The 23498-nt window shown below is 35.9% G+C and overlaps 1 long non-coding RNA gene and 1 other non-coding gene across 3 annotated transcripts; both read right to left on the reverse strand.

The window, feature by feature from the left end:
- Positions 1-7843: 7843 nt before the first annotated feature.
- On the reverse strand, positions 7844-10494 carry LOC104907774 (uncharacterized). Of its 2 annotated transcripts, none has more exons than XR_007269160.2 (3): positions 10314-10494; positions 9442-9615; positions 7844-9017 (listed from the first exon to the last, which is right to left on the reverse strand). It is a non-coding gene; the product is annotated as an uncharacterized LOC104907774 (transcript). The 2 variants fall into 2 exon arrangements; XR_007269159.2 differs by having other exon boundaries at positions 7844-9021.
- A 1632-nt stretch (positions 10495-12126) lies between these two features.
- LOC130589660 (uncharacterized) lies at positions 12127-13397 on the reverse strand. Its single transcript, XR_008967255.1, has 3 exons — positions 13340-13397; positions 13154-13252; positions 12127-12231 (listed from the first exon to the last, which is right to left on the reverse strand). It is a non-coding gene; the product is annotated as an uncharacterized LOC130589660 (long non-coding RNA).
- Positions 13398-23498: the final 10101 nt, after the last annotated feature.

The following is a 23498-nucleotide window of genomic DNA, read 5'->3' on the forward strand; positions in this document are numbered from 1 at the left end:
ATCTGAATCCGATCCGAAAATTTTCGGATCATAATGGATCAGATATCCAAAATTTTTGGATCGAGTCATCAGATATCCGAAAACTAAAATATTTGAAACTTTCAAAGGAAATGTTTATAAAAGAAGTTTCAGATCGGATCAGATATTTCAGATATCCGATCGTTAAAACGGATATTTCGGATCAGATATCCGAAAAACCCGAAAATTTTCCATGTTTCAGAAATGTATCCGATCTGAAATATCTTAAAACTAAAAAATCGAATGGGGACGAGCTGATCACGGATCGAATCAACTGGAGAGGATACTTATAAACACCCCTAACCCTCACAACATCCCTCCCAAATCCCCCCACCTCACCTAAACTATAGTCCCTGCCGCTGGCCCACACCACTACAGGCCTCTAGCCCCACCCATATCACCTCCCCCCCCCCTTCTCTCCCCTCTTCGCCCCTGCCCCCATTGCCTCCCTCGCCCCTGCTCCCTCTCCTCTCCTTTCGTCCCTGCGCCCCTGTCGTCCCCCACCTTCCCAGCCTCACTCCCTGCAGGTTGTTGCCCACCCTCTAGCCCCCTTCCCCGCAGGTCGTCGCCCACCCTCCAGCCCCACTACCCGCAGACCGTCGCTCACCCTCCAGCCCCCTCTCTACCCTCTTCCCCCCTTGACCTTTGCCACATCGCCTCCCTCGCCCCTTCCTTCTCACTTCCCTTGCCCCTCCCCCTTTCCTTTTCCTTCGTCCATGCTCCCCCAGTCACCACCCACCCTCCCGATGTAGCTTCCCCCGGGCACGCGCAACCCCCTACCCTTCCTCTTCTTCTTCCTCTTTCTCCCTTTCCTCATCCCTATTCTTAATTTTCGAATTTTTAATGTTTTTAAAATATTCATGAAAACGAAATAAAACAGTCATTTCCATCATGGTGGAAGCCAAAAATTGGTTCGTTTTATACTAAAAAAAAATATAAAATTTAGATATTTCAGAAATGTTTAAACGTAGAAAAATACGGACGGCCTTTTTTCTTTCTCGCCTAGTTTTTTGCCTACCCGCCTAGTATTTTCATAACAACCTAGTTTTTTTTCTTAATTTGATAAAACTATGGCGTACTTCCTCCTTTTCATTTTATTATACACATTTTGTGATTTGACACAGTTCACATACTTCACTTTCATCATAATTCATTATTTATACATAAGGTTAAATGCCATCAAATAAGATCTTATTAAAATTTATCTTCATATATATTTTTTAAATATAATTTTTTAATGTTTTAACTTATTAATAGCTAAAGAAATCAATTTTAAAAATTTTGCATTAGAAGGAGTGAAAGTCAAAATATGTAAAATAAAAAGACATGGATGTACTAACTTTCAAACAAAATAAGTGTCTTATACTGTAAGTGTGATAGAGTAGTATTTTTCTAATATAAAATACGAAACGTCTTGTACGAGATTGTTTCACTACAAGACATGTATGGGAAGCGTATTAGTTTAAGCTTGTCATCTATCAGTCTTAGTCATACTTCTATCAGTTTAAGCCATACATCTATTAGTTTGTCCCAAAGATATACGAGTTTAACTCATAACATATCAATTTAACCCAAACATTTATCGGTTTAACATGTAACATATCACTTTAACCCATACATTTATCATTTTAGTCTAGACATCTATTACTTTAACCCGAAACATCTATTAGTGTAAGCCTATATATACTCAAGGTTTATATCTGCCCATAAAATGATAACAATCTTGTCTCAATCATTCTAAGGCCCTCTCCTTTTGAACTTATTCTGACTGAACTGAATTAAACTCATTCTGAGCTGAAGTGTATTACCTGAATATTATCAATACTTGTTATTATAATAATCCATAAATATTAAGCATAATATTATCAATACTTATTATTATTATTTTATAATAATAAATAGTAAATAATAATAATTAATTATAATTATAATAATAAATAATAATAAACAATAATAAATAATAATTAATTATAATTAATAATAATGAATAACTAAGAATAATAATAAAAATAATGAAAATTCCTCAAAATTTTAAAATTACATATTACAAATTCATCGTTATTATAATTATAATATTATTAATAAATAGTAATAATTAATAATTATTAATAATAATATTAATATTAATAAAAATTATTAAAAAAATAATGAAAATCAACAAGATAAAAAAATTAAAAATATAAAAATTCATCATTATTATAATTATAATATTATTAATAATAAAAATATTAATAGTAATCTTAAAAACAAAAATAATAATTACAACATTAGACAAGATTGAACTGGACTGAACTTATCTTGGTTGAACTAAACTGAACTTATTTTGTCTGAACTCAACTGAACTTATTTTGGTTGAACTGAACTGAACAAAACTTATTTTCGCGGAATTAAACTTATTTTGGCTAAACTGAAATGAACTGAACTGCGCTAAACTGACCTAAAAATAAATCCAAAAGAACATGACCTAAATGACTAAGATATGTCTTCCCCGATAAGCTTTGTATAAAATATTGGTTTTATTGAATTCTGTTAATGTGTTGCATCCTTCACCTACCACAGAAGAAATTCAACATCAAGAGAGTTCATGTCATGTTCCCCTAAATCTTAATTCAGAATAGGCCTGGAAGCAGCATATTCAACTTGCTCCCTAAGTCCCTCTCATTTATTGATTTGAGTTTTATATGCGCTCCTACCATACTATAAGTAAAACAATTAATATTTTCTACACTGTCATCAGTCATGACGTTAATCTTGATGGCTTGTGATGCTTGACTTCATGTATAAAATATAGGACGGTTTTTTATGGAACGAAAATGCATTCGCCGAATATACAACGGAATGAGGCCACTGTCAACTTGTTGAACCATTAAGCAAATCTTCAAATTGATTTAGCCAGATCTTAGATGAAACAAATTTCATTTTCATTTTTAAGGTTTTTTTATCAGAAAGGACCTAATAAAATACAAGTTTTATGGGAAGGACCTAATAAAAAAAAAATTGTCAAAAAGGAACTAATAAAATACTTCCGATTGTGAAAAGGAACCACTTTATGAATTTCCGGCCAAATTTACCATTTACCGACGTTGACCCTTTTTTTTACCCCTAGTTGACTCTTTAATGTTTTGTTCCTATTTGAACTGACCCAAACATATTGAATTCTCACACTTTCCTCCCAACAGCGCAATCTCCATTGAAGGGAAGCATCAACCTATTTGATCTTATCCTGCAACCTTCATCAAATCCAAGGTATGTTTTGCTCTTCAAATTTTTCTCTCTCAATGTTTAAGGGTTTTTGAAATTTAGAGCTCATATTATGTGTTTTTCCCAAAATCGCAAATTAGGGTTCTTAATTTTACGGTAATTTCTCTTCTCCTCCCTAATTTTACGGTAATAGAAACAGAACATTAAAGAATCAACTAGGGGTAAAAAAAAGGGTCAACGCCGGTAAATGGTAAATTTCGCCGAAAATTCATAAAGTGGTTCCTGTTCACAATCAAAAGTATTTTATTAGGTCCTTTTTCACAAAAAAAAAAATATTTATTAGGTCCTTCCCCACAAAACTTGTATTTTATTAGGTCCTTTCTGACAAAAAAACTCTTATTTTTAAGAGAATTAAGTCGTCTTCTTTTGGTCGGGGTGACTGACCTGGAAAGGAATTTCTTGCAATAGAGCGTGATTGATTTTCTTGACGGAAAGAATAAATTTCATTAATCGAAAATTATACATCTACAATAAGTATCAAAGAAAAATAGAATACATTCTAATTTAATCAAATAAATGTTTTCTTTGTTGTGAAAATTTTGTATGCCAAAAATCGCACAAGGGAAGATCATTGGTTGGGACGTCGATAACTAGACTAGAATAAAAATAATAAAGGACGAAATTTAAGTGACAAAAATAAAGAAAGAGAAGGCAAGAAATTCTGACGCGAAAACTCCGATGAAGGTGGGTAAAAACCGCGGGTGGATTGGAGACCACCAATCCACTATGGTTCGGGGGGTTAAAGTCATTGCAATTACTAGTACATTGTTTATCCATGTATACGACTACTGCAAATGTTAACAAATTGACATAATGGAGTACAAATGATAATATATGAAGAGATAATTATATCACTTGGACACTTGTATCGACGGTAGAATTTCTATAGAACTGCGTCTTTGATGTGATATTCCTCGCTTTGTAAATATAGATATTTATGTATTTGGAACACACAGTAGGAAACGAATGGTGCTTTGTACATGTTAGAGATAAGATATAGTAGCTTTGGGGTCAGGGTCTTGGTGGAATATGACCTTATGTCTATGAAAAAGCAGGGAAAAACCTATATGCTTGTAGTTGTTTGTTTTGCAGGATGCGTTTCCCTCCCTTTCAATGGTACTCAAGGGTGTTAATATATAGTAGTGTGATAGAAGAAGAGTTAGTTGAGTCTTATGTGGAATGTTCCCGTGAAGTGGGGGCAATTCTTTGACTTTGTCATGTGCCTCCATGTAATCACTGAAGATTTGTAAAATTGTCTAAGATGTTGTTTGGCTTTTCATTGATGATAAAACTAGTGATGATAGAAATTATGACGCGAAAACCCCGATGAAGGTGGGTCAAAACCGCGGGTGGATTGGAGACCACCAATCCACTATGGTTCGGGGGTTAAAGTCATTGCAATTACTAGTACATTGTTTATCCATGTATACGACTACTGAAATGTTAACAAATTGACATAATGGAATACAAATGATAATATATGAAGAGATAATTATATCACTTGGACACTTGTATCGACGGTAGAATTTCTATAGAACTGCTTCTTTGATGTGATATTCCTCGCTTTGTAAATATAGATATTTATGTATTTGGAACACACAGTAGGAAACGAATGGTGCTTTGTACATGTAAGAGATAAAATATAGTAGCTTTGGGGTCAGGGTCTTTGTGGAATATGACCTTATGTCTATGAAAAAGCAGGGAAAAACCTATATGCTTGTAGTTGTTTGTTTTTCAGGATGTGTTTCCCTCCCTTTCAATGGTACTCAAGGGTGTTAATATATAGTAGTGTGATAGAGGAGGAGTTAGTTGAGTCTTATGTGGAATGTTCCCATGAAGTGGGGGCAATTCTTTGACTTTGTCATGTGCCTCCATGTAATAACTGAATATTTGTAAAAATATCTAAGATGTTGTTTGGCTATTCATTGATGATAGTACTAGTGGTAACCAACTCCTTGGTTGTAGGAACAAACTTTCACTCCCCACGATATTCTCTTGTTGGTTGCGAGATAATAGGATTCTCATACGATGTCTTATCACATCGAACTCGTGCCAAATATGCCTATGACAAAAATATAACGCATTTCATATGTTCGGGAAATCTTCTTTTTACAAAAGAAGTGCTTCATTTTCTAATGTGAAAGATTATGATGTGTTGACGACTAAAAAGTTTCTTTGACAGAAAAGTTTCTTAATGTCTACTTGATCCTTTTCCAAGTTTTTAGAGTGTTATCTAACTCTTGATTAGCACGTATCGTATTTCTAAAACATAGTTTTGTAATTTTTTTCACAAAGTTCTTAGAAAGGTATGGAGCTCAACCTTCCCGAACTATTTGGCATAAGAAACATTTAGTTTTAGTTAATACGACAAAAGAATACAGTAGTTGGCTGGCATTGGGATGTATTCACAAATATGATATTTAGCATGGTGATGAGCAGTATGAGCCACTTGGCGACAAGGGCTAGCACATGTTACCACGATTTTTTTAAAAAATATATATATATGAATCCTTTTCAAAAGAAAAATGTTGAAAAATGAACCAAAGTAAACCTAACTGATGGAACCAAAGAAAAAGAAAAATGATTAAAAATATTTTAAAAAAAAAAAAATTGTCGCCCTCCTTTCCTCCCCACTCACTCACACGCATACTCTCTCTAACTCTCTCTATCTCTATCTATCTCTCTAGATGGTTCATCCTGACTATGTGCACTATTTTCTCCTATACTATTAAATAATTATTTTTATATTACCAACATGTATATATTTATATATTGTAAAATATAATTTGACAATTACCTCTCAATAACTAGATTACTCGTGTCTTATCAGCACAGACTTCTTACCTTATATTCACTTTTTATCCCAAATCTATCCATGTCCCACCACCTTTCAACCCCATTATTTTTCCGACCAGCATGAATCCCAAAAATAACAACCAACCTTCATATTCTTCTTTTGAAGAAAATTTTATGATGTTACGGTGTTATTGATCCCTTGTTATGACTTTAATAGCCTTACTAATGGGGTAATTATTTCCTTCTTAACACAAAAATAAAACCCAAACACAACTCCCCTCGGCGAAATAGTCCAAGATGCATACAATTTTTCATTAATTATGCATTTTACAAGAACTTTTTGTTTTAATATGTATCATATAATAGTTTTATTGTTATCATATATTTTTTCATTTTTAGCTTTGTTTAAAAAATTGATTGTTGTTAGATACGAAAATTTTTACATGTAATATGTGTTTGTAATATTTCTTTCCATAATATTTATAATGATATAAATCAATGAGAGTTTATAAATATGCTTTATTATCATTTACAAATTTCATATATATTTACATGTTTGTAGTCGAAAATGAGATATCTAATGAACGACAATCGAGTACACTAGATCTACCTGGACATAAATTTTTACAGTGGACACCAAAATGAATCAAATGCCAAGGGATCAAACATATTAAAAGTGTCATATACCAACAAAAGGATGCAACTATATCAACCACATCTGTTAAAATAGAAACTGAACAAGAAAAGGCAAAAGTCTTATTCCTTCTCAAGCATCACTTACATGACAGTTTTAAAGAAGATCTACTTGGGGAGGTTCCTAAAGAGCTATGGGATAGCTTAACTGAATGATATGGGAATGAAAAAGTATGCTCTTCTCAAAGGCACATTTTAACTCCATCAATATGAAGTTCTAGGATTTCAAAATAGTCAGTGATTTAAATTCAACATTGTTTAGAATTGTGTCATTCTTGAAATATTATGATCATTCCATTACGGAAGAATCTATGCCAAAATACTTTCTCCACGTTTAACACCAATGATATAGTATTGGCACAACAATACATATTAAGAGGATTCAAATTAAAACATGTTGAGTTAATGTCAATGTTGCTTGTAGCTGAACAAAATAATGATATTTTATTGAAAAATCATAATCTTAGACCTATGGAGTCTTAAGCCTCCCATGAAATAAATGTAGTAGAAAGTTCTTATCCACCAGAAGCAAATGTTGTACAAAGGTGTGGATTTGATAATTACAAAGGTCGTGGGAGAGGATGTGGTAATTATCGTGGGTTGATGGGATGGACGTGGTAGAGGCCAATTTTTCCCAATAAACACTAGTGGAAAAAACAACAAGTGCTCCGGTTAAAAACTGTACAAGTGCTCCGTATTTGACCCGTAGCAGACGCCATACGAGCACTTGAGCATTTATCAAGTGCTCTGGTTGAAAACCGGAGCACTTAGATTCACAAGTGCTCCTGTTGTATTAATAACCGGAGCACTTGTGATTATTATATGCTCAAAATAATTCAAGTGCTCCGGTTGATAAGAAAAAACCGGAGCACTTGTGAATCAAGTGCTCCGGTTTTTTCTTCTCAACCGGAGCACTTGGCTATTTTTTTTTAAAAAAAATATGCCACTGCTACTGCCAGCATATGCAAGCTAGCAGCAGCCTAGGCAAGAAGTTGAGCAGAAGTGTTATAATGAATCTTTGTTATATTGACATTCAAACTCTAAGTAAATACATTGGTACACTAAGTAGCAAAACTGTGTCTAAAAAAAAATTAGTATACACTTATTCTGATAGAGAGTAAAAAAAATACTACTAGAAAAGATGGCACGGATTTTAGAAAAGGACAAAAAAGAAGATGAAGAGGTATATCATAAAGGGATTTTACAAGTAATCTGATACACCCAAACAAACAATGCAAAGCCTTAATTGCAACAGGAACAAGTCCACAGATTATTTGTACCCATTCTCTTCTGTCAAGTGCAATGTGCTCCACCAAACATAATTTCTTAACACTTTTACTAGCCTTCCCCAACTTCTTAAATATTCTAAATCCCAACATTCTACTACCCTTACCGGTGCATAATCTAGTAAACTTCTCACATATGACATACCCAAGCCATCAACTTAACTAGTTATCTTACCCTCAATATCAGCAACACCTTTCGAATTTGAAACACCCATAAGATGGGGACATGAAGAAAGCACTCATCCTATATACACAGATACCATCGATCCGATCCGTAAGAAAAGGAGGAAAAATTAGAAATTTTTGACAATGATGTTTAGGTCCCAACTAGTCCTAGCATCTTAAGCTATGGCAGCTATACACTTTCACATTTCAAAGATACAAGAGAAGAGTAAAATCTTATGTTGCCAGCCAAAAGCCAGAGGGTAAAATCTGCAATAACACTAAAAAAACCAATTTATTACATAGAAAATTTCAACCTATTGAGGGAAAAAGGAAATTAAAAAAAAACCTCACTGCATCCTGTGACCAGAAAATAAAAAAGATTACTACCAAATAATCACTTCCCTCAAAATTTTTCGGACAGAAGACCTGCTGTTAAAATTGAACCTCTGCTAAGAATGTAAGATATAGTAGATGAAAAATTGCACATTTGCTATACCACCTATAAATTCCCATGAGTTTCAATAAGCACTTCTTTGTTTTGGGATGTACTTCACCTTACTGCCCTTCTCTGGCTTAGCTCTGGTCTTTGATTTGACAGCCGCTGAAAGTAACCCATGGGAGTGAATCTAATATAGTTTCATCATTTGTGCCTAGAGTAGCGCTCCATTCAGATTGAATAGCTTCCTTCACTTGCTTCTTTAAAGGTTGAGGCAATTGGTGATACTTCATCCATTCATCCACCATTCTCTGTCTTGCCCTTTGCTTGTCTTCTTTTTGCTCCGAGCATTGCAAGCCAGTCTAGCTAGTATAAGATGAAAGTAAAAATTTAGTATTTTCTATAGTCCATTTTCTTTTGTTAAGAAGGGAAAGGTTGGTCAAGAGTAAGCTAGCAAATGCAGTGTATGGTTTCATGTACAAATGCAGTGTCTAGTACTTCAAGGAAATAAAGTGCCTTAACTACTATAACAGAAAAAGTATCAACAAAATAAAATACAGAATAAAAAGAAACTCAAACAGACCAGACTTCAACAGCAGCGAGCCCTTTAGCTCGGTGTCGTGTACCAACTTTTTGAGCAAATTTTCACAACTGAAACATAAATTCACCTTCCCTCCAAAGGCCCAACAACCTGAACCCCTTCCCTCAGTCAACTTATGTATAATTATAACGGTGACAATAATGTAATGAAGAGTTGGAGAAAAACAGTGAGTCAATGCATGTAACCTGAGAAATGATTTGGCCACTAAGAGCTTCCAGCTTAAAGGGAGTTAAGTGATCTTCAAAATCGTCATGCCCCAGTTGACCATGTTTACTCCATCCGCAAGTATATATACTCCCTGAAGAGGTAACAATTATAGTATGCCTCCATCCACATGCAACAAGAACCATTTTTATACCCTGCGATGTGAAATAACCGAGTTTGTTGTCATGTATGATAATGACAACAGAGAAAGTATAAGATGTAATTAACATTTTCAAAGAACACAAGGCTACCCTATTTAACTACATAAGAGAAGTATATTACCACTCTTCAGAGTTCAAATATCAAATAAAGTCAACTGTAGATTTTGCAGAGGTACAATCGAGTTGTAGTAAACAGGAATCTTTGTTTAAATTTTCATATGGAGCCCTAAATTATTGTCAGAAAGACAATGGAGTATCAGAGATACTTACTTTTAAAATAATCATTGGTTATTCTTTACCTTTATATACAAATACAAATGAGTTGTAGTAAACTTGTCAATTTTCCAGTAATAAGATATTCAAGAACTCAATCATATGTAGTCTTTTTTTGACCCTAAATCTTTATACGGTTGCCATTACATGATTGCCAAAAGAAAAGCACTTCTCCATAAAAACATTGTAGTACAATTCACGCTATCCTTATTGGAGTCCGGAACCGGAAGGGTATCTAGGGATGTATAATGTTCATTTAATGGTTATCAATCAAGTATAATTAGAGAAGATCTTTCAAGTCTGCAAACACAACTTTTTAGATGACTTTTAGACAGTAAAACAAGGAGCATATCAGATTAAGCAAATTAATTGACATTTATTGTGATACAAATTGTAAGAGCCACAGGTTCTTAACATACATCAATTGACAAAGCTTTCTCGGGAATTAAGCGATCCTTTCTGTCACCTAAGCCCAAATTTCCTTATCGTCCCCATCCCCAGCCATACACCTCACCAGCTTCTGTGACAGCAGCACTGTGCTCAGCACCCGCAGCTACCATTTCAACAGGTATACCCTGAATAAATATAATATTCAGAGATAAAGCACAAAAGCATTAAAATATTCCGTTGAAATATATTTTCTAATAAATCAGGAAAAACATATACAGTAATCATTTTAACAGTCATAATATTACCAAAAACAAATCCAGAATTGAAAAAATGACGAAATCGACGAAAAGATCGAAATTCAATGGAGTGAAAAATACCTTCGAAACATTCCTTGAAGAATTCGAAGACTCAGAAAGGCAATATTCCTAATCTTAAATGCCATAACCATCCAATGAAGAACCACATAAAGGCAATATTCCTAATCTTAAATGTCATAACCCTCCAATGAAGAACCACAGAAAGGCAAAATTCTGCTGAAAAATCAAGGAAACATTAGAGCAACTATCCCTCAGAAAATAACAGAATGAACCTAAAAACAAACTATGGGAAATTGTTGACTAAGAAAACTGAGTTTGACTGTGGAACTGGAAAGAAGAATAACAACTGTAAAGAAAAGAACCTACATGTTTAAAAACATCAATTTATCCAGGAAACAATAAGCTCTATCAAATTGCTCCGTCTTTCATGGAATCTAGTTTGTCAATACTTGTGCAATAATCAGTTGGGTCCCTTCTGCATATATAACCAGATGCTGCAATTTTTTGGAGGGATAGGTTAAGTAATAACAACATATTCACACTTGCAAGAACATAAATGAAGGAGAGAAAGAAATTCAAACCGAGTAAAAACCTTGCAACACCCCAATACTTCGCATGCTGGTGCCAACATATACTTGAGGTTGCAACCATAACCTCCTGTAAATGGTTTTCAAACACAAGGAATTCAGACTTTGGCTAGCAGCCTAGCAAGATAAGAAAATCAACCCATTTGGTGGAGGAAGCAAAAAACTGTTCCTAAGAGGATATATGATCCTTTCTAGTAAGAGCAGAGGTAACTCTAACACCAAGCACTAACATCCACAACAAAGTTATAATATCTCTGTCCGAATTTACCCATCACTATATTTATCAAGGTTGGACCTTCACCTAAAATATTAATCATACAATATTGGTAAGATTATTTGAAATATAGTGTCACTAGTTACATTGAAGGGTTGCGCTAGTTCTAAAAAGCACAACCCTTCTTTCATAAAAGGGCTGCGCTTTTTAGAACTAGCGCAGCCCTTCTCCTATTTTTTTAAAAAAATTCTGCACCTGCACACACCTGACCAGCACATACAGCACCCCTGCACCCACCCCCCACCCACTGCCCACCCCCAGCCCCCACCCCCAGCCCTCACCAACCAACCCACCCACTGCCCACCCCCTGCCCACCCCAGCCCCCACCCACCAGCCCACCCCACCCACTGCCCACCCCACTGCCCACCCCCAGCCCCACCCACTGCCCACCCAGCCACCACGCCCCACACCCCCACCCCACAACCCACCCCACCCCACCCCACTGCCCCCCTCCCAGCCCACCCCCTGCCACACCCCTGCAACCCTGCCACACCCCACCCCACCCCCACCCAAAACCTCCCTTGGACAAAAAAAAAAGCGCAAATTAAAATACGATAATATATGACAATGCAAGTGGAGAAAGGTAATTATTAACTTCATATATATTTAATAATGTAAAAAGTGTACATAGGATTGATAGAAACTAGTACATTCGAGCTAAATCTCATCCTATGCAATCATCGGTAATGTGGGATGCCAACTTATCCCGAACTTCATCAATTTCTTCTTTGGTGAAGTTCCTCAAACGTGGTGTGGAATTCGCATAAACCTTGCAAAACAACCAAGGAATAAACACATATATAAGAATTCATCATTTTACCGTAGTTAGTACTTCTAAAAATGACATATACCTTCCCTTCAAAATCAAATGCAAGCCTAAAAGTCTACACACTAGTTATAATATATCTCATATAATCATGTTCAAAGAAAATTTGGGGTTAAATGACTTAATATGTACATTTTGGGAGCGAAAAGGCCAAAATAGGCCGGAAATGGCCTTTTCGTTCCCGAAATGCAACCAACAACAAATGCAAGCCTAAGAATCTACATACTAGTTATATTATGCCTCATATAATCATGTTCAAACAGAATTTGGGGTTAAATCACTTCATAGGTACATTTTGGGAGCGAAAAGGCCAAAATAGACCAAAATAGGCCGGAAATGGCCTTTTCGTTCCCGAAATGCAACCAACAACATATGCAAACCTAAGAATCTACATACTAGTTATATTATGCCTCAAATAATCATGTTCAAAGAGAATTTGGGGTTAAATCACTCCATAAGTACATTTTGGGAGCGAAAAGGCCAAAATAGGCCGGAAATGGCCTTTTCGTTCCCAAAATGCAACCAACAACAAATGCAAGCCTAAGAATCCACATACTAGTTATATTATGCCTCATATAATCATGTTCAAAGAGAATTTGGGGTTAAATCACTTCATAAGTACATTTTGGGAGCGAAAAGGCCAAAATATGCCAAAATAGGTCGGAAATGGCCTTTTCGTTCCCGAAATGCAACCAACAACATATGCAAGCCTAAGAATCTACATACTAGTTATATTATGCCTCATATAATCATGTTCAAAGAGAATTTGAGGTTAAATCACTTCATAACTACATTTTGGGAGCGAAAAGGCCTAAATAGGCCGGAAATGCAACAAACAACAATTGGAAACCTAAAAGTTACATACCTTTCGAAGATCACCAACATCTTTGCAATAGTTGACGATATCGAGCATGAACCTCATGACGTAATACCCACACGCAAGTCCACCTTCTTGTACCGGACACTAAAATTCACCAAAGATGCAATAAATGACATGTTAGATGTGTATTATGTGTTTCTATAAAAGGATGCAAAAAATTACTCATGTTACCTCGACTAAATACCAAACAGGAGGTTTTCCTTATCGAAGTCCAGATGCAGTAAGCTTCTTCATCACACTACATCAATAGATTATCATAAGATTAGATGTACATTTAATATTTAATAAGCTAAGTGTGCATATAGTTTCGATTAGGCTACCTATTTAACAATGATTTGACTAGTAAGGACCGTATTGTTCCTTTACGCAAAGAATCAAAGTGGTAGACTTCGTTACTTGACAAACATATTGCAATCAGTGTCCAATGGTTCCTACAACAATAAAAATGTTATTCTTATCGTAGAACAACTAATAGGTCAATTTAATTAATTAAAAAGTGAGTTTAAGAAGCATACGATTCAATGTAAGGAAGAAGAATGATCTTATATCCACTACGAGAACATGCGTTCAAAGAATCCTTGAGATATGCGTTGAAAGACTTATCTTTCGAGCTTGCATATTGTGTAGACGACGCCACAAGTGAAACACCACTATTTTGTTGCGATCTTGACTTCAGATCTTGACGTTCAGTCCAAAACGTATACCCATTAATATCATAACCCTCATAAGAGCGTACAGCTTCACGAGGACCAAATGCTAACCACTTGACTGTTTCAGGAACACTTTCATCCAAATCATTGAGTACTCGTTTATGAAACCAATCAATGAAAGTCTTGTTATGCATTTGCGTCAATGCCCTCACTCCTTTTCCAGGATTGCTAACACGTAATTCCTCCATATGTTCACTTAAATAAGGATGGACATCTGGTACGTGATGCAATACAAATAAGTGAGCTTGTTTACGCTTTTCTACGGAAGGTGTGATCAATTTTGAACCAATTGTACCCTTGCCCTCAAGTCTGCCCTCGTGTCGGGATGTCGGAAGTCCAACAGGATCAACACTAGCAAAATACTCAGCCACAAAATTACTGATCTCTTCACCCACAATCCCTTGAATTATACTACCTTCTGGTTGTGCAGGATTTCGAACTTTATCCTTCAAAGTTCCCATATATCTCTCAAAAGGATAGCACCACCTCAAAAACACTGGACCACACAGCTTAATTTCTCGAACTAGATGGACAATGAGATGGCAAATAAATGCGGGGGGGAAATACATCTCAAATTTGCATAGAGTTTCAACTACTCTGACTGCAAGGAATCGAGGGTCGACGGGTCTAGGACTTTGCTGTTGAATGAAAAAATGAACACAGTTCTGTAATGGTGTGCCTCACATGCTTTGGAAGTATCCCACGAATTGCAATCGGTAAGAATACTTGCATCATGACATGACAATCGTGCGATTTCATACTCGATAACTTCAACTCACCATTTAAGGTAACAAAGCGCTTCATATTCGATGAGTAGCCAGTAGGGACCTTAATGCCATACAATGACTCGCAAAAAATCCGTTTCTCTGCACGCGACATCGTGTAGCAAGCTGGTGGCAAATAATTCTTCTCCGAATCCTCCACCTTTTTACTTTTCTGAGTTTCATCATCAACCCTTTCCTCCCTCTTTTCTTCTTCCTTCCGTCCCTTTTCTGAGCCCACAACTCTGGTCGAATCCCCTCTTTTTCCAAGTAAAGTCGTGACGCCTTAACATCTTTTGTCTTGCCCGGAATATTCATAAGTGTCGCGATAATAGCTTCACAAACATTCTTCTCTATGTGCATGACATCCAAACAATGTCTGACCTTTAGATCTTTCCAATATGGGAGTTTCCAAAAAATGGACTGTTTTTTCCATAATCCTGTAGGTCTATCAACCTCACTAGCAGGTTTACCAAAGACTGTTTCAATGCCCTTCACCTGATTATAAACTTCAGTACCAGTTAATGGTCTATGAGCAACTTCTTCTTCAACCGTCCCATCGAATGCCTTCTTCTTAAACCGATAGGGATGGTCGCGGCTGAGGAGCCTTCGTGTGCGCATATACACATGTTTGCAGCCCTTAAGGTGTGTAGATTTCATGTCATCTAAACAAATCGGGCAAGGTTGTTTTCCTTTAGTCTTATACCCAGATAAGTTCCCATAAGCTGGATAATCGTTCATAGTACAAAAAAGCATGGCACGCAGAGTGAACATCTCATTAGCATACGCATCAAATACTAACACTCCTTCGTTCCACATCTTCTGTAAATCTTCAACAAGCGGCTGAAGGTATACATCTATGTCATTTCCAGGTTGTTTGGGCCCCGATATAAGAAGCGACAACATCATGTACTTGCGTTTCATGCACAACCAAGGAGGCAAGTTGTAAACCACTAAAACTACTGGCCATGTACTATGCTGCGAGCTGAGATTGCCAAAAGGGTTCATGCCATCCGTACATAATCCAAGCCTCAGATTCCTATCCTCATTACCAAATGACTTATGCACCCTGTCGATAGTTTTCCACTCAGGCGAATCAGCCGGATGCTTGAGCAGACCGTCTTTCTTCCTACGATCTGCATGCCACCTCAAATTCTTCGCATCTCCTTTAATTGAGAACATGCGCTTAAATCTAGGTATTATGGGTAGATACCACAACACCTTGGCTGGTGGTCCTTCACTACCTCCAGCTCCTTCACGCTTGTACCTCGACAATCCACAACGTGGACACTCATGTAAATGCTCATACTCATTACGATAAAGCACACAATCGTTAGGACAAGCATGTATCCGCTCGTACTCTAAACCCAAAGGACACATCAGCTTCTTCGCATAATAGTACGACTTTGGCAGTTCATTTCCATCAGGGAGCATCTCAGCTAAAACTTCCAACAACGATGTGAAACTAGAGTCCGTCCAACCAGCGTTCGACTTAATGTTGAACAGTGTTACCACCGCGGAAAGTTTGGTGTACTTTGTACAACCTGGATACAACGGCTTTTCAGCAGCCTGAGACATAGACTCAAAAATACGAGGTCGTCTACACGACTGATCTTCAACCTCGTGTATCATCTCGTCTACCCGATCCCTATCATCATCTCCAAATTCATCATCCAAATTCTCATCCCCTAACTCATCATCATCCTTCTTTTTTTCTTCACATACATCATTCTTTACTCCAGAGCTTCCCATATACCTCCCCTGCTCACCATGCCAAATCCATACGTGGTATTGAGGCCTAAACCCACGGCGAAAGACATGCTCCCTAACCACATGTATACTACTAACCTTGCTCACATTTCTACAATCCAAACAAGGACAATAAAAGTCGACTGCTCCAGAGGATGTTTGATATTCTAATGCACTTCTACAGAATTCCAAAACCCCATTCACAAACTCAATCGATTCACGACTACCATACATCCAAGTACGATCCATCTCATTCAAGAAGACCACCTCTAATAATTAAACACAACATTCATTATAATGCATCAATCATTATTAAAGTACACACACTCACATATTCAAATCACACACGTATACAACAAGCTAAGATAGTCACATGTTCAATTGTATGCATGCAGTCAAAGGTCCTTATCACTCCAACCTAACCCATCCTTGGACGTCTAATCTCACTAGTGAATATATGCCAACTTTTCAATTCTAAGGAAAATCCGGCAGCATTTCCCTACAGTTCTCCAAGTACACAATGTAGATAATTGCTTATCTACATATGTACCCAGAGAACAATGTAGCGAAACGATAAGCCAAGATTTTCCTCAGAATTGATAAGAAGACACACATCCAGGCCACCACCTAAGTGAGATCAAACGTCCAAGAACAGTCCCAAACCGGGGAGTATTCAAGACTTACTCCTAATGAGTAAGTCTTGAACGGGTATCTAAGCATATATGATGATGATTCAAACAACTAGTTATATATTTTCATATATATAGCTAAATCAGATTGCGTTTTCATACAATCTCATATCAATAAATAATATATATATATACATTATAAAAAATACATATACATTCAATAAATTATCAACTTTGTCTACATGTTAAACTATTTATTAGTTACCTCTTAACACCAACGACGAGCAATGAAGAGAAAAGAGCTACTTGGGACTTTATTTGCCTTCCTTAGCCTCTTCTTCCTACAATTGCCAAAACCCACATTGCACATTAATCATTTAATTCAATCAAGAAAAACAAAAGTAACTTAAAAACAAAATTAATTCATACCTAATTAACCACTCAAATGGTGGAGAAGAAATGAGAAGAGAAGAGAAGGGTAGTGGTGATGGTGGAGAAGAGAAGAGAAGAGAAGAGAAGAGAAGGGTCGCGCAATGTGGGTGGCGCGCAAGGTGGTGGCGGACCCACAATGTGGTGGAGAAGAAATGAGAAGAGAAGGGTACTCGAAATTGTGGTGGGCGGCACTCCGATTCCGACGCAATGTTGTGGTGGTGGTGGTAGTGGTGGTCGTGCAATGTGGGTGTTAGTGGTGGAGCAATGTGGGTGGTGGTGGTGTGTCAAATTAAGGCTCGCAAGGTGGTGGTGGTGCACTCAGTTTTTCGCACTAACACTATTGGGTGAAAGAGAGAGGGAAAGTGGGAAGGAGTATAGTAAGGCGCGCATAAAAGTTATCGAAAAAAAAAAGTGCAGCTAGTAGGGCTGCGCTAGTAGTAAAAAGCGCAACCCTACCTTGAGAAGGGCTGTGCGTTTTAAAAAGCGCAGCCCTTCACCTTGAGAAGGGCTGCGCCTTTTTAAAAAGCACAGCCCTTCTCAAGGTGAAGGGCTGTGCTTTTTAAGAAGGCGCAACCCTTCCAATTGAAGGGCTGCGCTTTTTTGAAAAGGCGCAACCCTTCTGTTTGAAGGGCTGCGCTTTTTTGAAAAAGCGCAGCCCTTCAACAATAGGGCTGCGCCTTTTTCAAAAGCGCAGCCCTTCTGCTTTTTTCCCCTAGTGTGTGGAAGTTTATTTTTCTTACAAAAATAAATACTATAATTGTTTCATATTGTGACTCAAGCTTTTTATTCAATATATTAAACATATGACACACTAGTGGAAAAAACACCACCACCACAGAACAACCCAACTACACCACTAAAACAACGCATCGTCACCACCAACAACCTCAACAACAACTAAACAACGACAACCCAATAACAATAATACTACAGCGACATAATAGCAGTAACAATAAACAGCAACAACCCACCACCAACAACTCCACGACTACAACAACAAACAACAACATCCCAGCAACAACAAACAACAACAACTTGGCTTAATTTACAAATATAAGGGTCTAAAAAGAAATAAATTTAACTCTGCTCACAAGAGCAGAGACGCGAAGAACAGAGAGGATAAGTTTCGAGGCTTCGACCGCGACAACAACTAGCACCACCAACAACAAGGTGATGGTAGAAGCAGCCTGTAACACCCCGATAATTCTCTCTTTCTAGAAAATACTTATACTATAAAACTTAGAGAATTACCCAGGCATTATCGCCCGTGTATAACGTTTCGGCTTACTCAGAATTTTGCAGCGGAAAACTTACTAAAACAAAACCAACTTTATTAAACTTATGAAATAAGATCAAACAATGTTTGAACTGAAACACACCAACTTAAAGCTAAAGTCTGAAAATATAAATTCCTAGAAACAACTTAAATACTATTAATGTCACAAAAGCCTCTCCATTCCAGATTCCCCAATGGTATGCATCTTCGAACCTGTAATGTCAATGCTTTCTTGACTCCTCCCCCGAAGGATCACCACAGGATCAATAGGCAAAGCCATGATCACAAACACAGACAAGCACGTAATCAGCAAAGCTGAGTACTACATATCAGACAAAAATAATCCTAAACATGATACTACAACACAACTTGTAGAAAGAATAATAATAATAACAACTGCAGATGACTCTTACTGAACTAGACTCTAACTTTTATTTCTTCTTTAAATGGAATAGTTATGGGACGAGTTGTCTATACTGAAATAGGAAATACGGTCATGACTCCGTAAACCAAATGACCACGATATCGAGGAACCTTTGAACTAAAGAGGAATGGTGATCAATCCAACCTCGAAATACATATCACGGCGACTATGTACCCAACCCTTAGTGTCCAACTCTAGACGTGCACCAGTCTAAAGTCTATAACCTATTCTCGTTTCACTTTACGTTGCATTCATTTTATACTTGTGTTGACACCAACCAAGCACATAATACTCACAACTACATCACATAACATCACAAAACTCCTTTTTAATCTTAGAATTAATAAGTGTTCACAACTTAGCATCCAAGATCTTTTAACTTCTTTTATTCTTTACTAACTTGCCTGTTGAACCTAGCCAACAGTAAACTGTACCTTTATATAGGTATAACTCAAAATTACCAAATAAGATCCTCGGTTCTTATAAGATAAATAATAACTCAAAGAATCCATGATTCCAATTTACTTACATTAATTCACTCACGAATTAATACCAAACTAAACTTAGTTGCTTGCATCAAACTTCCATACAAACAAGTCATACTTAAACATATTCTTAGTTTACATGTAGCATACAAGCAAATAACATGTAAAGCCATCTCAGTAAATCATATATATGAACTACAAGGTCCTATACATGATACTACAAATTAAAAACATCCCTAGAGCATGTTTCTAACCATTTAGCACGTAGACTATGTACGTACCTTGTATAAACACAACGGTAGGCCACCTTTAAGCACTAAAAGTCCCCTACAGTGAATTCTCCGCCTAAAACAACCAAATAATCAAGTAAATACTTGAACTAAAAAAATACAGCAACTTTAAAACGTCCCAAACCCTTTTAAACTTCTTTAAAAATCGTTTTTATAATTTAAACTCTCATTATTTTTAATCCCTAGTATAGATAAACTATTCTAGTGATTAAAAACCATTAAAAACCTTAAAATATTAACTTTCTGAATTTCCAAACTATAAAATTTTCTAAACCTTCTGAAAATATTTTAAATGAATATAAAAATCGTATTCCAATCAAAATTCATATTCATACTCTAAATATACGATTTCTAGTGATTTAAAACCCTAAAAATCACATCTTTCATGATTAAAACTAAAAATAATAAATCTGAAATTTTTCTTTTATACATATGATCCGAAAAATACATATTTCATAATAAAAATAATAACTCAAATCGAAATCATGCAAATATAATAAAATAACAATAAAAATTAGAACTTTAATGGAATCTTAAAGGAGAAGTAAAGAAAACAACCAAAATAAGAGAGGAAAGAGGCGCCGGGCTGGACAGCAGCAAGGACCGGCGGAATCAGCTTTTCGGCTTCAAGAAAAGTTTGTGACGTTTCTTGTTCAACAAGAAACGTTACTTAGCGAAGAAGAAACGATTTTTGAGAAAAGAATAAATCACGCTCAAGAGAAGAGGAGAGAGAAAATGTCGAGTGGAGAGAGAGCTCAAATCACGTGCAAGTGAGGAGAGAGAAAATAAAGTGTAGGGAAAATATTGGGTTTTAGGATATTTAAATAGGCTAATCCTATTGGGCTTAGGAAAAGGAATTCAATAATTAAAACTTTGATGACTAACAAGATGGGCTTTTAGGACTTTAGTCATCAAATTATCCTTTCCCTTTTTATTTCTTTTGGGCTTTCGATTCCATTAAGTTTTCTTTTCAAAATGCTTTTAATAATTAAATCTTATTTAAAACACGCTTAATTAAAATATTACAAACTTATTAAGCTAAGAAAAATATTTTTAGTTGACTTTTAAAATAGTCAACCCTTTTTAAAAGTCAAACTTTTCCAAACCCATTTGGATTTAAATATAATTACATAAATAACTTAATATATTTATGAAAATCCTTTAAAAATGTGGGGGATTACACAGCCCATAGCGGCGTTAACAACCAGCAAGACCAACGGCAACACCGCTAAAAACAACAACAGCGACGAAACAGAGGAGGAGAGAGAAAACGAGAACATCAATGGCGCCGACAAGGGGGAAACTCCGACGAGCCTGGAAGAATTGTCGGCGACGCGCAGCGAAGGTGAGCGAGAGAGTTTCACGGGGTTTAGGTTTTCGGGTTTTCATCAATTGCGGTTTGGGATAAATTAGTTTTCATGGGGAAGGAGAAATGAAATGAGATTGGATTTCTTTGGGTTTGGGTTTATATTCAATAAACCGACAAAATAATAAGGCAGTCTAATGGTGCGAGAATGAAACGGTGCGAGTGAGGGTTCTATTGAGAGGGTCCAATTGAGGGAAGTAATTGGGAGGGAGGGGGAAGTGGGCTTAATTAGAGAGAGTCGAAAATTAATTACTTCTTATTAGGAGGGAAAATCAGAGTCCAATCAAGTGCTTGGGTTGATTAATCAACCAGAGCACTTATTTCACAAGTGCTTGGGTTGATTAGTCAACCGGAGCACTTGTGAATAAGTGCTCCGGTTGATTAATCAACCCAAACACTTGATAAGTAGAACAAGGAGCTTTTTCCACTAGTGAAACAATATAATTCCAAAAAATGGGGAAGGGGGCAACAAGGAAACTACAAGCAACCCCCCCCCCCCAATATGGTATCACCAGGCATTGGAGTCGCACTTGCCGCACAACCAAACATTTGTTAGAACTCTACCAATCTATGCAAATTTCATCGACAAGGCAAATACCTACATGTATGCCTAGTCTTGACATATCTGATTTTTTCATGGATGAGACAGACATAGGAAAGGATTTTATCATGGTAGAAAATGAAAAACAACAATGTTTAGCTAATGCATGTATCACTTTGTTTTATCTCTTGTTTGTTTGTTCGCTTGTACTTCTTTTTCAGTTATGTACTTCATTACTATCAATAAAATATGTACTTTTTCTCTTCAACTAACTTTATGTTTATTTACACTAAAGATATGAATCAAGTTGGAAATGAATATCAATATCTTTTGTATAGTAAAACATCATATATCATATTGAAAAATAAAAGGTATTTTTTTTTAATAATTGGTGATGTTCCAAGCTAATGTCAACACCACATTTGAAATCTAAGTTAATAGAAGGCTCCAAAAAAAGCTTGCGTAATAGTCCTAAATAGGACAAAACTAACCATGAATAATACATTATACTCAAGTGAGATGTGCATATATGAAGTGGCACTATAATATGGCTTAAGACACGTGACAGTTTGTAGTTGTTGCTCAAGAGGAGGAGAAGTCTATAACAGCACGAAATCTGTTGTCCATGTAGCTTGTGCAAAGATAAGATTACGTTGCTTGGAGTTTCTATATTCAGGCTTCTAGCTAGTGGATAAACTGTATACGTGGAAATTATGTTAAATTTTTTTAAATGGCGTATAAGTCTGTTATTTCATGCAGCACATGAGAAGTTGAGAACGTTCTGGTTTTGTCGTGTCAAATAGTCAATTGGAATAACATTAATACATGTGAGCTGTAATTCAGGTATTTGAATCGAGTTTGAGCTGGTTCATGTCATGTCATGATATACCGTCTCTGTTTCACAATAAGTAAAATTTTTTAAAATTTGAAATAATTATAATAAGTAAAATTAAATTTTAAAAGGAAAAAAAAAATTAACTCTTATTACAAATATGTCACCAAAAAGTAAGAAAAGACCACAACTTTTTTGTTTCATCACTCTACTTTATTGTAATCTCAATTTTCTTTCTCTACATTTCTTGGTATGTGTGTACTTTCTCTATATTCTAGCAATTGTATATTATTATCCGTCCGAGCTACTTTTGCATGGATCTAGTCTACACTAATATTATTATATGCTAAACCTACCTATATGAATATATGATATAGTGACAAAATTCTCTCATATAATATTTATTTAAAATCTAAAGTTACATTAATATGTTATTATTAATATATTGATAGATTTTTTATACAATAATTCATTTTTACATTTTTATTATGATGAAATTTTCACTTTGTGAATTGTGGCACAGTAACCTTTTTCTTACATAAGTACCTTTTAGAATATGTATCTACTCCTCTTTCATATCTATTTTCTTATATAGGGATACTTTTTTCATAAACCGCATGAATTAACATTATGTCCACGTTAATTTTATGTGGACCATATGTCCATATAAGTTTTTTACTTATCAGTTTAGGTTTGTGTTTAGTTATTGTTTGGTTCGAATTAAGTCGTTCATTTGTCTTTCCAGAATTCGTTCTAGTTTTATTCAAGTCAATTCTAATTTGAGCAAAATCCGATCAGATTTTGACTTGATTATATTGAGATTTTTCAAGTCTAA

Source organism: Beta vulgaris, chromosome 8, assembly GCF_026745355.1.
Source record: "Beta vulgaris subsp. vulgaris cultivar EL10 chromosome 8, EL10.2, whole genome shotgun sequence".
In the NCBI taxonomy this organism is placed as follows: Eukaryota; Viridiplantae; Streptophyta; class Magnoliopsida; order Caryophyllales; family Amaranthaceae; genus Beta; species Beta vulgaris.